The sequence below is a fragment of the Bombus pascuorum genome, chromosome 2 (assembly GCF_905332965.1).
Source record: "Bombus pascuorum chromosome 2, iyBomPasc1.1, whole genome shotgun sequence".
Classification (NCBI taxonomy): Eukaryota; Metazoa; Arthropoda; class Insecta; order Hymenoptera; family Apidae; genus Bombus; species Bombus pascuorum.
In genome coordinates, this window is record NC_083489.1 from 18716010 (window position 1) to 18730843 (window position 14834).

The window sequence follows — 14834 nt, forward strand, 5'->3', positions numbered from 1 at the left end:
AAGTCTGAAAATCGAGAATCGATTTTCAACGTCCTGAGCTACTGATCTTTCTTCGTCAATCTTCAATATTTCAAATAATTATTCTGTGATCTTGTCTATCTCTGATGTTGCTTTCTGTCTGTCCGTTTGGGAAATGACTGTCTCTCAAAATTGTTGTCCGTAAAGCAGAAAAAAATCGCTCTGTTCGTGAAACAAAGAAAGTCGTGCTATCCGTAAAATAAAAAGAGTCCCTATGCTACGTGAACTCCAGGGGGTTTACATATATATTATAATATATACTATAATATTATATATTATAATAAATATATCATAATAAAAATTATAATACAATTGCTACACAAAGATATATATAATATATATTTTTAATAATAATATATATCTTTAATAATAATAATATATACATAATATGTATTTTTGTGTAGTAATTGTTAAGATTTCATTAACCCTGTGACAATAAATTACGTTATATCTATAAAAATCATCGGGAAAATTAAAAATACAAGACGAACGGATGGTACAAAATATAATCGTGTTATTAAGAATCGAATCTCGTACATTCGTATTGCATAAAGTAGCGCATTCATCGTAAGAATTACTAAAAAGGGAAAACATTGCTGCAAAATATAGAATAAAAGAAGAGAAATGCAAATGAAAGCTGAAAAGCGGGATTTAATAAGTGAATTAATTGCAATTATTTCAGATTATAAATTCAAAGAGATAGAGAGAAAATGGAAGAAACTGATTACGATGATTCATTACTTGTAGTTGCGGATAAATGTATCGAATAAAATACGTATATTGATTGCCAAGTAACGAGAAGAATAAACGACAAACGTCACTGATTATGAGTTCAAGGTTTGTTGTATTGTAATTATTGAAAAGCTGATACTTTTAACCTTTTCCCTTCTTTCTTTCTTCCTTTCGTTTTTAACGATTTGTATTATACATCAGCGTTAAGTCAAGTATCAATTCTTGTCCCAATTTTCAATTTTATACAAACAATACAAAGCTTATAATAAAATTTTGAAAATTTAGATAATAAACAATAAGTAATTTCATGTTTATAGTAATCTCCTCTTTCGAATTTTTTATGAAATATAAAAATAAAACAATATTCGGAAAGTAACACGAATAGCGTCAGAATTCATGAATTATTTCTAGACAACTTCCGCTAATGTTGTTTTGGCCATACGAATTGACGTTGTAGTGACGCAGCGAAATGTTACTTTTATTCAGCAAACTGAACCTCATCAACTATCCATAGCTCAACTCTTTTAACCTATTCAGGGCATTCCATTTATAATTTTTCTTCTAATCAATTCACGTCATTTAACTTTATCGTATTCATATTGTGGTTACGAAAAGAAATTACAAAAATTTATTGAACATGTTTTTTTTCGTTTTGTATTTACTATTTCTTCTTTCATCTAGATTTAGTAATCTAATTATGAAATTTGAAAAAATTGCAATATTTTATAGTATTGTGATAAACTACTTTTTCTCAAATTGTAAAACCTTCTTTTCGTACATACATTTTACAGCTTACTTATCGTTTGTTTAATAATAATATTAATATATTTACATATATAATAAGTTTGTTTAATAATGCTGCATTTACGCAATTTTTATACATTATTTCATTACTTTATTTTTAACAGATTAATATGGATGCTTTAACATTTCGCCTTTTCGATTTCTTTACGAACGAACCATTTCTTATTGTAAGTAAAAAGCAACGAAGAATGAAAGATAATTCTGAGCGAAGAAGTCATGAAACACGAAACACGAAAAACGTGCGATAAATAAATTAAAAATGCACAGATAGCAAACGTTACCACGTCTCGAATATTCTACACTACTCTCAGTTTGTTTAACTGGACACGTATTTTAAGCGATGAATATTATCAATGGGATTGAGGAAGATATATAAATTGCAATATTCTAAAATTATTGAAAAATTATTCTAGAAATTATTTAGAATCATATATTCTAAAATTGAGAAATTGTAACTTCAAATAATCTAATGTAAAGTGGCAATGATCAAATCATTTAATATTATATAACGTAGCAACAAAAGAGAGTTAAAAGAAGAAGTTCTATTAAATGATCATATGATTAATATAAAAACCAATAAACTTTTAGGAGTTCTTCGTTGTATATAAAATTATATAAATAAACAATATATATATATATATATATCTTATTATATAATATAAGTTTAATTTATTGAAACTGATTATATACAATATATATATGCTATTACATATATGTTTTATATATATATATGTATGTACTGATTATATATATATATATGGACCTGATTATATACAGTATACACACACACACACACACACACACACACACACACACACACACACACACACACACACACACACACACACACACACACACACACACACACACACACACACACACACACACACACACACACACACACACACACACACACACACACACACACACACACACACACACACACACACACACACACACACACACACACACACACACACACACACACACACACACACACACACACACACACACACACTGTACTGGTACCTGCAATTTTTTGCGAATATCTCGGAAACTAAACGAGACCGACAATTACACGAATAGAAAAAAATTGTTCAAATCTTGATTTCTATAACATATTCAAAAATCATTGAAATCGAGGAGAACGGAACGATTCTACAAATTCACTGAAATATTAATAGATTGTAAAATTTGACGCAAATTGTACATATTTTTTATGTTACATATGTCTTCCATATTTTATATATAAATGGATATGTTACACATCTTTATATGATTTGAATTCTGCTTGCAACAACGTATGATTCATAAATTATGATTCATGATATTTTTATACAATAATTGTCGTGCAATCAGTTTATATCAAATATAACCATCCAGAACAGTTTGAATTCATAATATGTATCATAAAAAATGTACACAACAGTAAAAATTAAATAAAAATGAATTTTATAGCGATTTTCACGCGATGAACAAATACTAGAAAATTTTAGTATTCGGAAAAAGAGATCTTAATTACGATACGATATTAAAAATTTCAGAATTCTGGTAGATACATCTATAGGTGGAGCAAAAAAGATATCGAAGTATTAAAAATAATGTAAGAAAATGAACAAAGGAAATGAATAATAAATAATAAGTAATAAATTAACGAATAGTATTGAATATACTGTTAAAGAGATTTGTCAAAGATGTATCAATTATTGATAACCCTGTAATTGATAGAAGACTTCACGGTCATAAATCCTAGGGAAAACAGATTATCACAGAAACATAATGATCTTGAACTACAAGTTCTCTGATTCATATGTACATATAAGAGCACCCGGAGCCGAGGTCATTTATCTATAACTTCGTATCACACTTGTCTTGCTCGTATCGTATCCTGAATGAATTCAGCTGAAACAAATTACTTTTCCATCTTTCAACATACCCTCCTTTACGATTACAATCCTCTCTTAACAAAGATAGTATCCTATCATTCGAAATAATAAAAAATTATTTGTTTTATTAAATAATTATTTGAAAGGAAATAAATTCAAATATTTTCATTGTTCTGTCTATAAAAGGCCAAGGTTGGACATTCACTGCGTACTCCGCATGACCATAACTACTTGGTGTTGAATATTTATTGTATACTATGTGTGACTATAATTATCCAATGGTGAATATTCAAGGAATCCTATCGGAACTATAGTTATTCAATGCTGAGCGTTTAACGAATATTATACGTGACAATAATCTCCCAGTGTTGAACGTTATGAGCATACTATGCATGGCTATAAATATCTAACATAGAATATTGTCTGTGCCTGAAAATGTATAAACATCCCGCGTTAAGCGTTTAATGAATACTATGCTTAGTTATAGTCACTGAGCGACAACTGTGCTCTCAAACACTTCATCGCTAAATGTCCATTGTTCTCTATGGATAACTATAACTACTTCAGTTTTTCAATATTGAGCGTTTGCTATAAATTACGCGTGACAATAACTATAGTTGTTCAACCCTTGACGATGAGAGTTGACTATACCAACTATAATTAGTTATAGCTAACTATATGTGACTATAACTATGTACTGATATTGAACTGTGTTGCCATTGAATGTAGAATATTCACTGTATGCTGTGTACCAGACTATAATCATTAAATTGTGCTGACTATGAATCATTTAATCATCGAGCGTTTGTTACGCTGTATACCTCTGTTGAAACATTTATAATTCTAAAAAGTTAACTTATATTTAAAAATAATATTGACATTTTCCAACATTTTTCAATGATCTGCTTACACAAAACTCTTCTTTATATATGAATAAAATTAACAAACATTTAACCCAGGTCTATATGTTATAATACTTTAATGCTGTGCGATAGTAAAGATTAAGCATAATAGGAACTTCGAAATTGCTACATCACTGAACTATATATATATGTAGAATCACCATTGAAGCTTAAATCGAGGTCATTCCGGTGAACGGCCGCTTTAATGCGCACATTCGATTGATGCAATTGTGTTAAGAAGTAGAGACGATTGAAAATTAAAAGAATTTCGATATTCCGTAAAAAGGATGGAAAGTATCTATCTCATCCGTGAAGGGATACTTACGCAAAATAACATTCTGGTCGAGGTTTTGCAATCAACTTAGTAACCGTCCTTTAAAAATTACGAAAACTTATCCGATAAATACGCTGATTATAATAATGGTCCTAACATCATTCTATTGCATGTACTATCGTAATAAACATAAATTTCTTATATAGTTTCTAATGTTACAGTGTTGAATTTCTCTCATCAAACTATTAAACATTGATTGCACAAGTTGAGAAACTTTCTAAAAAAGAGGATTTATAAATCAATAATAAATGTACTTACATACATACACAGTATTATACATAAATTTAAGATGGATTTTTCACTTTATATTCTAAAAATGATATTTAAAGGAATTTTAGCTAATATCAAATAGAAAAAGACAGTACGACAAATAAACAGTGTTATAAATTTATATAATGTTAGTTAAAATTCTTTACAATACAGCTTTTGAGATGTAAGGTGAAAAATATATCTAACCTGAAACTTTTAAATACCATTATAGGTGCTAAGTGTATTTTTTAATCAAATAGTAAAATTATTGTGGAATTTTTATTTAGTTTTCAAATATAAAAATATCAAAGTTCTTCAAAAGCTATTATGATTGTCCATTCCAACATGTAAATAATAAAAATCTAGAACTAAAATTACAATCTTTACTATAAAAAAAATACAACTTACAATCCGCTTACATTTTGTTTTATGAACTTTTTTCATAGAAAGCTTCTCATTTTCTATTTGTTTGAACTTTGACTAGAAATGAATAAAGTTAAAAAGAGGAATCACTTTCACTCTGTTTCCGGAGAAGAAAGCAAATCCTATTTCACATCATATTTTTAGAAAGTTTTACAACAGTGCACGGTTGTTCTCGGTAACATGTTTGAGATGTCGACGACATTCTTCGTTGTCCCCTGTATACCCCGTGTTTTCCCTTTAACGAGTACAATTAATATCATGGTTGTATTCGACGTATGGTGAATTGGTAATGATAAATAGAATGATACGTCGCGTATCACTGTAACGAGTAATGTCATATCAATTAATTGACAGAGAAAATATATTATATTATGTAAGTACTAGAATTTAACAGGATTTTTCTTTTTATTAATATTTATCTTTTTTTCTTGGTATACAAATTAGTATCTATGAGTTGATTAAAAAAACATTAAGAATGTAATTATAAAAGAGAAAGATATCAACCTATTAGTATTCAATTTTTCTTAATATATGTAGATAAACTGTATATATACCAGTAAATTAGAGAAAACATCATTCTCTAGGACTTTTTAATATTTACGTAATATCTTTCTTTTTCTAATGTGATTTAATTTTTATATTTTTGTGAAATTTTTAAGATATTCCAATGTAATTACAATTTCTTTCCATTTGAAGTGGATTGTAATCATATCTATATGAAAATAATTGAACATGCCATAATGAATGTTAGTTATCAGTTTTTAATCTTAAAGTTAAGAAGTTGCTTATCAAGAATACGATTTAGGTTAAGGTCACTGTATATCAAAAAAGAAATGAATGATATCATATGATCAACGAACTCACTTCTAGCAAAATTAACTGATAGGTTTCTTATATTCTAACCGAATAGTATTACAGTGAAATCATACAACTATAAATAATATTGATATCCCATATCTTCTATAACATTCTATTTCTTCTCCTGGGTTAACGAGTCAAACATCAAACAGTAAAACCGCCAGTCGAAAGAATCCTCACAACTACGCTAGCACTTTGAACAAATAGAATTTTTGACTTTTGTTTATTTACCAGTTATAGTCACAAGACATAATCCTTGCAGAGTCATTATAGTTTCAAGCTTTACATCACTTACGCATTTCTTCACTGAATTGGAAATCGTGAAAGCAACAGGCCATATAAAATATATACTTCAGATGTTATCGATCATGCAATAGATTAGTCCATGTTCAATTATTCTAATGTAATTCAGTTGGAATAAGCTATTTTAATTCATCTACTATATGCGATTTCGTCAACGTCGAATAATCGAATGCGATTTCGTTAATATTCCCTAGTCTGCGCAATGTTATGTGACACACGCTATTACGCTTTTCTTCTCCCGTCCTCCTTTACATATAGAAGCTAGACCGATACGAAGTTACGCAAACATTTTTAAACATTGTGCGATGACGATATTTTTGTTAATTCACAGGAAAGTTTATGGAATCTTTTTATCGAATATGAGTAATATAATATAATCTTGCAAAAGTTTCAGATCATGTTACATATTGAACATACTTTATATAAGATTATAGACTGGTATTTAGAAAATTATTTTAAAAAATATTTATTATTTTGATTTCTAATCTACAACAGTGAATACAACACAGCGAATCAACAGTTTGTAATGCCACGTATTCTATATAAATCCACTCAATATACATGTTAACACAATATACATGTTACAAAAATATTCGTATACCTAAAAAGACACTTTTTATAGAAATAACTTCCTGAAAAATTTCACTGTAAAATTAACACAAATTATGTTAAGATGCCTGAGAGCTTTTGGTTATTACTTTATATATTAGAAAATAAATATACGTATTAAAGTTTCACGTTGGAACTTAAATTACAATTCCAATAATATCTTTTTCACAAAAGAAACCTTGAGTCGTTTAGCTATTATTATATTCTACGAATCTCATAATGCGAAGTAATAATCTCTAGTTGATGGTGTTTTTATATTATAATTATCAAACCGGTTCATCTATTTTGATAGTCTGTTTCACATGTGAGTATAGTTGTCACGTTGACAACTGTGTCAACGTACAAAAACGCATGTGCTACTATAATAGACATGTCGATTTGACAAACAAAAGTATGTATTGTACTCATATTTGTTTTTTCTTATTTTGTCCTATGAATTTTTATTATTTTAATATTATTCGTCTCCTTTATTGTTCACGTTTCAAACATTCAGTTTAGTTTAATCTTCGTTTCATTTTAGTTTCGCAATTGTTAATGCCATATGATTGTTCAAAATAATTGAAAATAAGTATCACTCGTTGCAAACCAAGTTTTATTTACATACTTGCTAATTTTAGGAACGAAATATTCATGTCCTTTAGATTCCAGAAATAAAAGAATAGGAAAATCAAAAAAGGATTAAGAAAACATACATATAAGCCTCACAGAAGGCACTAGATTAACTCTATAAATTGAAAAGTAGAAAAAAGTGATGGTGTTGCACACACTATTTGTTAAATTTACCTTGGAATTTGCTATTAATATTTTTTTTATTTGGTAATAAATGAACTCACGAAAGTAATTTGTTTTTCAAAAATTAAACATTAATCTTGTACTTAATTATGAAATCAACTAAGAGATTAATAACAAAGAAAGAGGCTCATATAACAATCTCCTAGCTTTATTTTTTTCAAAAACAGCATAACTTTATTTTAATTTGCGTCGTACCGCATTGCATCAAATTTCACGTGAATTTTTATTTCGTTCGCGACTGGTATTTTTCGTGCGTTATGCGTTGTTCGTAAATTATCAGAAACATATTTAAAATCCATGTACATATAACCATATACATCGATCTCACACAGCCCAGCCTTCGGGTATAGGTTCGTCTACGTTTTCCTATCCTTCCAATGTTGTCACACATTGGATCACGGCCTTGTATTACAACTCCAACCTCATCATAATCGACTTCAAATACATACGGTACACGCTATAATAAGAGTAGATATGGCAACAGTGCCAGGTCCATCACCAACATGTAAACATAACCTAGGTAGTATGATACCTTCACAAGTATCTTACGATTTTATGAAATGTTTGTGGTAATATATATTGTCAAGATAACTAATATTAAATAGTGAAACAAGATACAGTAAAACTATTACTATATGCAATGTAATAGAATACAGATCCCTAACGTATGACAATTCCAAATCATTTGAATATTATAGAAGAGGTCCTGATTCAAAAAAGGTTAGAAAACGCTATACTAGAATGTGTTACAAAAGCTTTAAGTCAACACCCACTTTAAGTCAATATTTCAATAACAAAACATATCTTCCTGTTATCATTAAATATTACGTTATACGTACGAGCGATTAAAAAATAATTCTGTTGGTAAATAACAGAGATAATCTGGGTACATATTTCTCATGGAAATTTGATGATTTAACGACACAACGAATATACATGATATACGCATAATATAACATTCGATCTTTTCCTATCACTCGTATATTTCGAAATTTGACGATTATCTTGAATTTTTTAAAATCACATCTTTAACACATAACGAACGTTGCGAATTACATCACAAAAATTATTCTATACATTAAAATGGTTATTGAGCGATTTTTAAAGCAATTTTATTAATTAATACATACACATTATCACTTCATTTTAAAGGGTGTCTTTAAATGAATGGTATATTCGAGAAGGAAGTTATTCACGTTTAAATAGTGACTTTTAGAAGTGTAATTAAAATTCATATAGACACATAAATCTTTAAATTTACAAGATTAAAAGATATTAAATAAAATACCTATAGTTTTCAACAGCTCGAATGTAATTTATATGTATATTCACTAAGATATCGTAGATTTGTAATTAAAACTATTTAAAACGATATTAAGCGAAAATCAAATCGGCTACTAACTTCACTGTTTCACATAATTCCATATCTTCTTTAATTGATTAGTAAACCAGTACGCAATCGAGTTTCTTCTAAGTTTGATCTTCTAAGACTCCGATCTCATTAACACGTTACGTACCAGACCGATCTTTGGTTATTTTCCGTTCAGATATGGGGCATATATATTACGCGTTATTACGGATAATAGTTTTGCTTATGCCTCACATTTTTTAAATAGTGCAAACAACATAATTATCAAGAAAAAAGTGTATTATTTAAGATGTATTAGACGTCAAAATAATAAACTTAATTTTTAAGGATTTGTTTTAACAAATACATAGATGAACATTTGCTCTACCAAAATTCCAAATGGCTTAAATGGATAGTTCAGCGTGGGGAGGATACGCTCCATGCGACACGGAACGTGTTAAATGTTATCCTTTCATTCCTAATCGACTAACAATAATACGACACCGGAAGGGCAATGTAGCATTTTTTATAGGAGTTATGAGATTCAGTATGTAACTTAGAATTAACAAGCAGAAAGATTATAATAAACAACTGATCACTATATAGTTTAAAATATAATTTCGAAATAAAGATGTTTGAAAACTAAAAATTTGAAAAATTTATATCTGAAATTGCAAAATATTTTTTCTCAATATGAATCTATTTATAATCTACATTGCATTTTATTATTACTGGAAAGATGATTAGGATACCTTAGATTCGTAGAATTTGTAGAACTTCATTTCGATTAACTCATGAAATAGTAATGAGCTCCCTTTATGTTTTCATGTATGTAATTCATGATGGACACACGTTTGACCGTTTGACATAGAATTTCAAAAGTGACGAAAAATTTCATTTTCATGAAGATCAGACATATATACGATATGCGCATGCGCGTCTCATGCACCGTAGTGCAAGGAAATTTTTACGATTTTTCTGATTTCTTTATTTCAATCGCACAAAAATAATATGGTCATGATTTCAATAATAAAAATTAAAATTGCATAAGACAAATATGAAACGTTTCGAATTTCACATTTGGGGAAAAGAAAAATTGTATTACCCATTCTTAAAAATTTATATGTTAGGTAACTTAAATTTCGTAAGGATAGTTTCACGGCATTTTGTAACGTTATTTTCACAGAGTATATAAAGTAGCTACAAAAAGTATTTCTGCACCACTGCATTTATTATATTTATGTACTATCTAATTAGATCCAACTATAATAAATCTTTGTATCATTTAGTAATACTTACAAAAATTTGATATTTTAGGAATTAAATGTAGAACAAAACAGAAAGACGCTTCTTTGGAAAATAAGAATATGTACACTTTATAGCCACTGTATACATATGTGCGTTTTCCGTATTACTTTCTTTAAAATTATTTCATGTCCATTTCAGATGAAACTATAGTGATATTTCAAATTTATTTCTATTTCTGAAAACTCAGTTTGATTATTTTAAGTTAATTGTTTCCAACATTTTTCATTAATTATAAATTGTATCAGATGGTTATATTGTAATTGTATCGGACAATGATACATAATATGTGTATATATACACACTGTCATTGTTCATAAAACCAGCAATAACCATGGTAACAAAGAACAGTAACAAAAATAAAAAGCAAAGCGAATGGAGATACGACAAGAAAAATACCTATGTCAAATGCAAGGAAGGCTTTGAGTATGCAGTATATAATGTATACTCTATATATACTACTACATGTATACTATATATAATGTAAATATATATTCCATACATGATTATTACGATGATTAATTCAGGCTACGTCTAAGATTAATATTGAATTTAATAAGAATTGAACTTGGATAAAGATTTTTATTGCATTAGTAAGTAAAGTAAATAAAAATATCTTATGAAGAAAGATATCGATTATTAAAAATTTCATATGTTGGTATATGTTGGTACAACCAATAATGTCAACAATACAAACTAAATACAAAAACCATAATTCAAATCGAGTAAGATATATTTGTCACAAAATTTGAATTTATAATTGTATTTCATAACTTGATTTTCTTGATCCTAATTTATAATTATTTTATGAAAAAATATTTTTTCATTAATAAAATTTTTAATGTCGTTAGAATAATACCGTTGTTAAATGCAATCGTACAATGTACAAAGAAGAGCTCATTAGTATGGTTTTTGAATAGTTCAGTTTTGTATCAACGACTCAATAAAATCGATACTAACAGGTCTAGACCTGAAAACCGTGACTTTGCCACGGTTAATCACGTAATTGGTGAAACGCGGTCGTAGAAATTGCCAAGGTGCACTCGTAACTGTGTTTTTAGTATATATAGTTTACCTATCAGTGTTTACACATACAAATAAGAGCCTTTGTACTAGGTTTCTACAAGAATATACGTACAATATATATACTGTCAGAAACAAAAATAACTAAACAAGTAATGGAAGTAAGTATATATGTGTATACTTAGATATCAATGAAGTTTAATCTAACTAATACTAGCATTACATCTTTAAGTTTTATGTATACCATTATATTACATAGATTATTTAGTAAATAATTGAAATTAACCTTTACATTTTGTATAAATAAGCGGTAACGAAACTTAATCGATTCCTATTTCCTACGTCCACTTATTTTTGCATCCTACTATGTCAATCACTATTCAAAATTTTCGATTGCGAAGATTAATGGAATATATGTATATGTATATACTCGACACCATACATGTATATATATTCACATTTTATTGAATATCGTCTCATATAAACACGCTTCTAGACAATAACCACTGTAAGTGTGAGCTCATTTACTTCAAAAATTACCAACGTTGCATTGATCGATCAAGCCTATAAATAAAACCACCTATTTCTATGAATATACAACTCGAAGTATGAGTGTACATATACTACACAATCTAACCTGATTTCGATTACTATTGAATTTTTACAGAAATGTTTCAAGCTCTATGTATATCAAGAATTTTAGATCTATCAACTATATTATATGCTTAGGAATGTAGGAAATATAAAGATATAACATAACGTTAGGGGAAGCCATGTTAGACGCTCATTTCGATTATCTGAAGTAAATTGTTTTTAATTTTTATTCGGGATTATTTAGAATTTACAATAATACATACATAATTGTATATATTACTTGTTACAGTATGTATATATGTTTATACTTGTCACAAGCAGTGACAGTCAATATTTATTATAAGCTTCATTCAAATTCATTGCTTTGTCAAGCATTTGATTAACTATCATCTCAACAGCAATTGCAAAGTGTATGTGTTACATATTGTTTATTATATAAATTATTTTTTATCAAATTATCGTTTTCCTAATTCCTAAAGTTAGATATTTACGTCTTTAAATCTGTCACACTCTTTATAATAAAATATTTCATATAAATTCGTATAAAATATTTTTCCTAATTTCTAATATAAATTATACTAATTGATAAAATTCATAAATAATAAACACATACGTGAAAACGAAACCAATCAAATTTGAGTATAATTACACTACATCTCTATATTCCTAGATAAGCAACATGATATATATACATAAAGTAAAACTGAGAGAAAAGATATTAAGGAGGAAGAGAAAATGTTATTGTAAAAGCTAAGAGAAAACAGGTCCCTAACACTTCGATCCGCTTTTAAAACAGATTCACATGCGCACATCAGTCTATTTTCACATCTTAGATTTTATTAAAGAAATAATGTTAAGTCACAATTTCGTCACAAGCAACAACAACTAAAAATGAATGTTGACACATTTATATTGTTAAGATTGATTATTAATTAATCTTACCGTATTGTAGTAGGAATCGTTGAAGCGTAGGATTGAAATATAGAATCGATTTTGGGATGAACTATGTGTAATGTATGTTGAGAACGAATAACATGAGATTTGGCTGACAGTGAACAAACAAAACAACCAAAACACCCGAACGTTCGCAGAAGACTAACTATGTCGTTGCCGTTATGTTACGACGTGCTCTCTCAATTTATTTCTTTCTCTGTCCCTTCTGCACGCAAGCGTACAGCACCGCACGACTTACGAATCGTCGATTGGCGCATGTTATTTGAATGTCTTACAATTAGACCGCAACTTTTATGTATTTTTATATTTTTATGAATATAATTAAAGAAATGGATTTTAAATAGAAATTTGTTTCATCTACCAAATATTGTAGTAAATACCTTATTTTGGATATTTTACATATTTTTGTACATTATATGCATTTATATTTATGTCCTATCAAATTTCCTATAAATGCATAAAAATCCGCAATGTACTCATAATTCTATACGAACCGTAGTCTTATAACTTTCCTATGAAAAAAAAAAATATATATATGTTAACTTTATTTATAATCTTCTTATATCGTATACTATACAACTGTACATGTTAAATATTAACACTAGGAAGACCATTCAAACCATTCTGACAGATGAACAAATTGGTAAAAATTTGTAATTCTTGCTAATAAATATAATTGCTCGTAAAATTGTATTTTTAACAGTAAAGCAATATACATTAATTAGACTAACGTATATAAACTAAAGAAAAAATTCGTAATTATCCATTATTGTATATTGTAAATAAATATTTACAATTCTAGAAAATTAAGTAAATTGTAAAAATATGTACATAAATTAAAATTATAAATAAAATAAATTATAATGATAAGTGACGGTTTTTGATGTGAAAGATTATGAATTATTTAAATTCGGTATTAAAGAAAAGTTTAAATTTATTTCCTAATATATCCGTCTACAGCAGCACTATATAATTCAGTAACAATTCCTGTACCTCTAAGATTGCAGGAAAAACATAGCAGAAATCTGATATACCATGGTATGTTATACTCTAAAGTCATTAATTAGGACTCACTGTAGGATAGATCTCACCACGATTGTAGATTTCACATTATATCTGGGATTTGCTATGGCGAATATATGTAAAAATTATATTTAACTTGAGTAATTCGATTCTTAAAATTGGTAAAAATGAATTTGGCATTTTACAGAATATCCTGCCGCATGCTCTGTAATATCGATTAATCAGGGTTTTTATTACGCCCCCTACAATTTATAACATGGCGCGAGTGTAATTAGTCTTTTTGAATGCGCTCTGTTTATTTATACAAAATTTTAATTAGTGCTCGATTAAATAAACTTCTGGCCATTGAATTGATTTATCTGAGCATGAAATACTATTATGTGGACGAGAAATCGTAAGTAGTAAGGACATAAGTATTTGTCCCATGGCAGGTTCAAATAAACGGAATTCTACCGCTATAAGTTAAAATCTAATACCACAGAAATGTAAATTTTGTTTTAGCTTATATAAAATAAAAAATTATAACAACGATGATTAATATAAATTGTTGCAAGCGTAAATTTACAATGAAAATTGAAAAATTATTAAATTTGATTGCGTTATAATAGAAAAATCATTTTTTATAACATCGGCAAAGACCGTTGATTATCGGACAACCTTGTCAAGGGTATGTCACC

General features: G+C 28.1%; 1 protein-coding gene across 1 annotated transcript in view; it reads right to left on the reverse strand.

Moving 5' to 3' along the window:
• Window positions 1–13308, reverse strand: part of LOC132916801 (ATP-binding cassette sub-family G member 1) — a 39621-nt gene extending 26313 nt beyond the window's left edge. Inside the window, exon 1 of the mRNA XM_060977138.1 lies at window positions 13123–13308. The gene's annotated coding sequence lies outside the window, so the exon portion shown is untranslated. The remainder of the gene's footprint in view (window positions 1–13122) is intronic.
• Between the last annotated feature and the right edge of the window lie 1526 nt (window positions 13309–14834).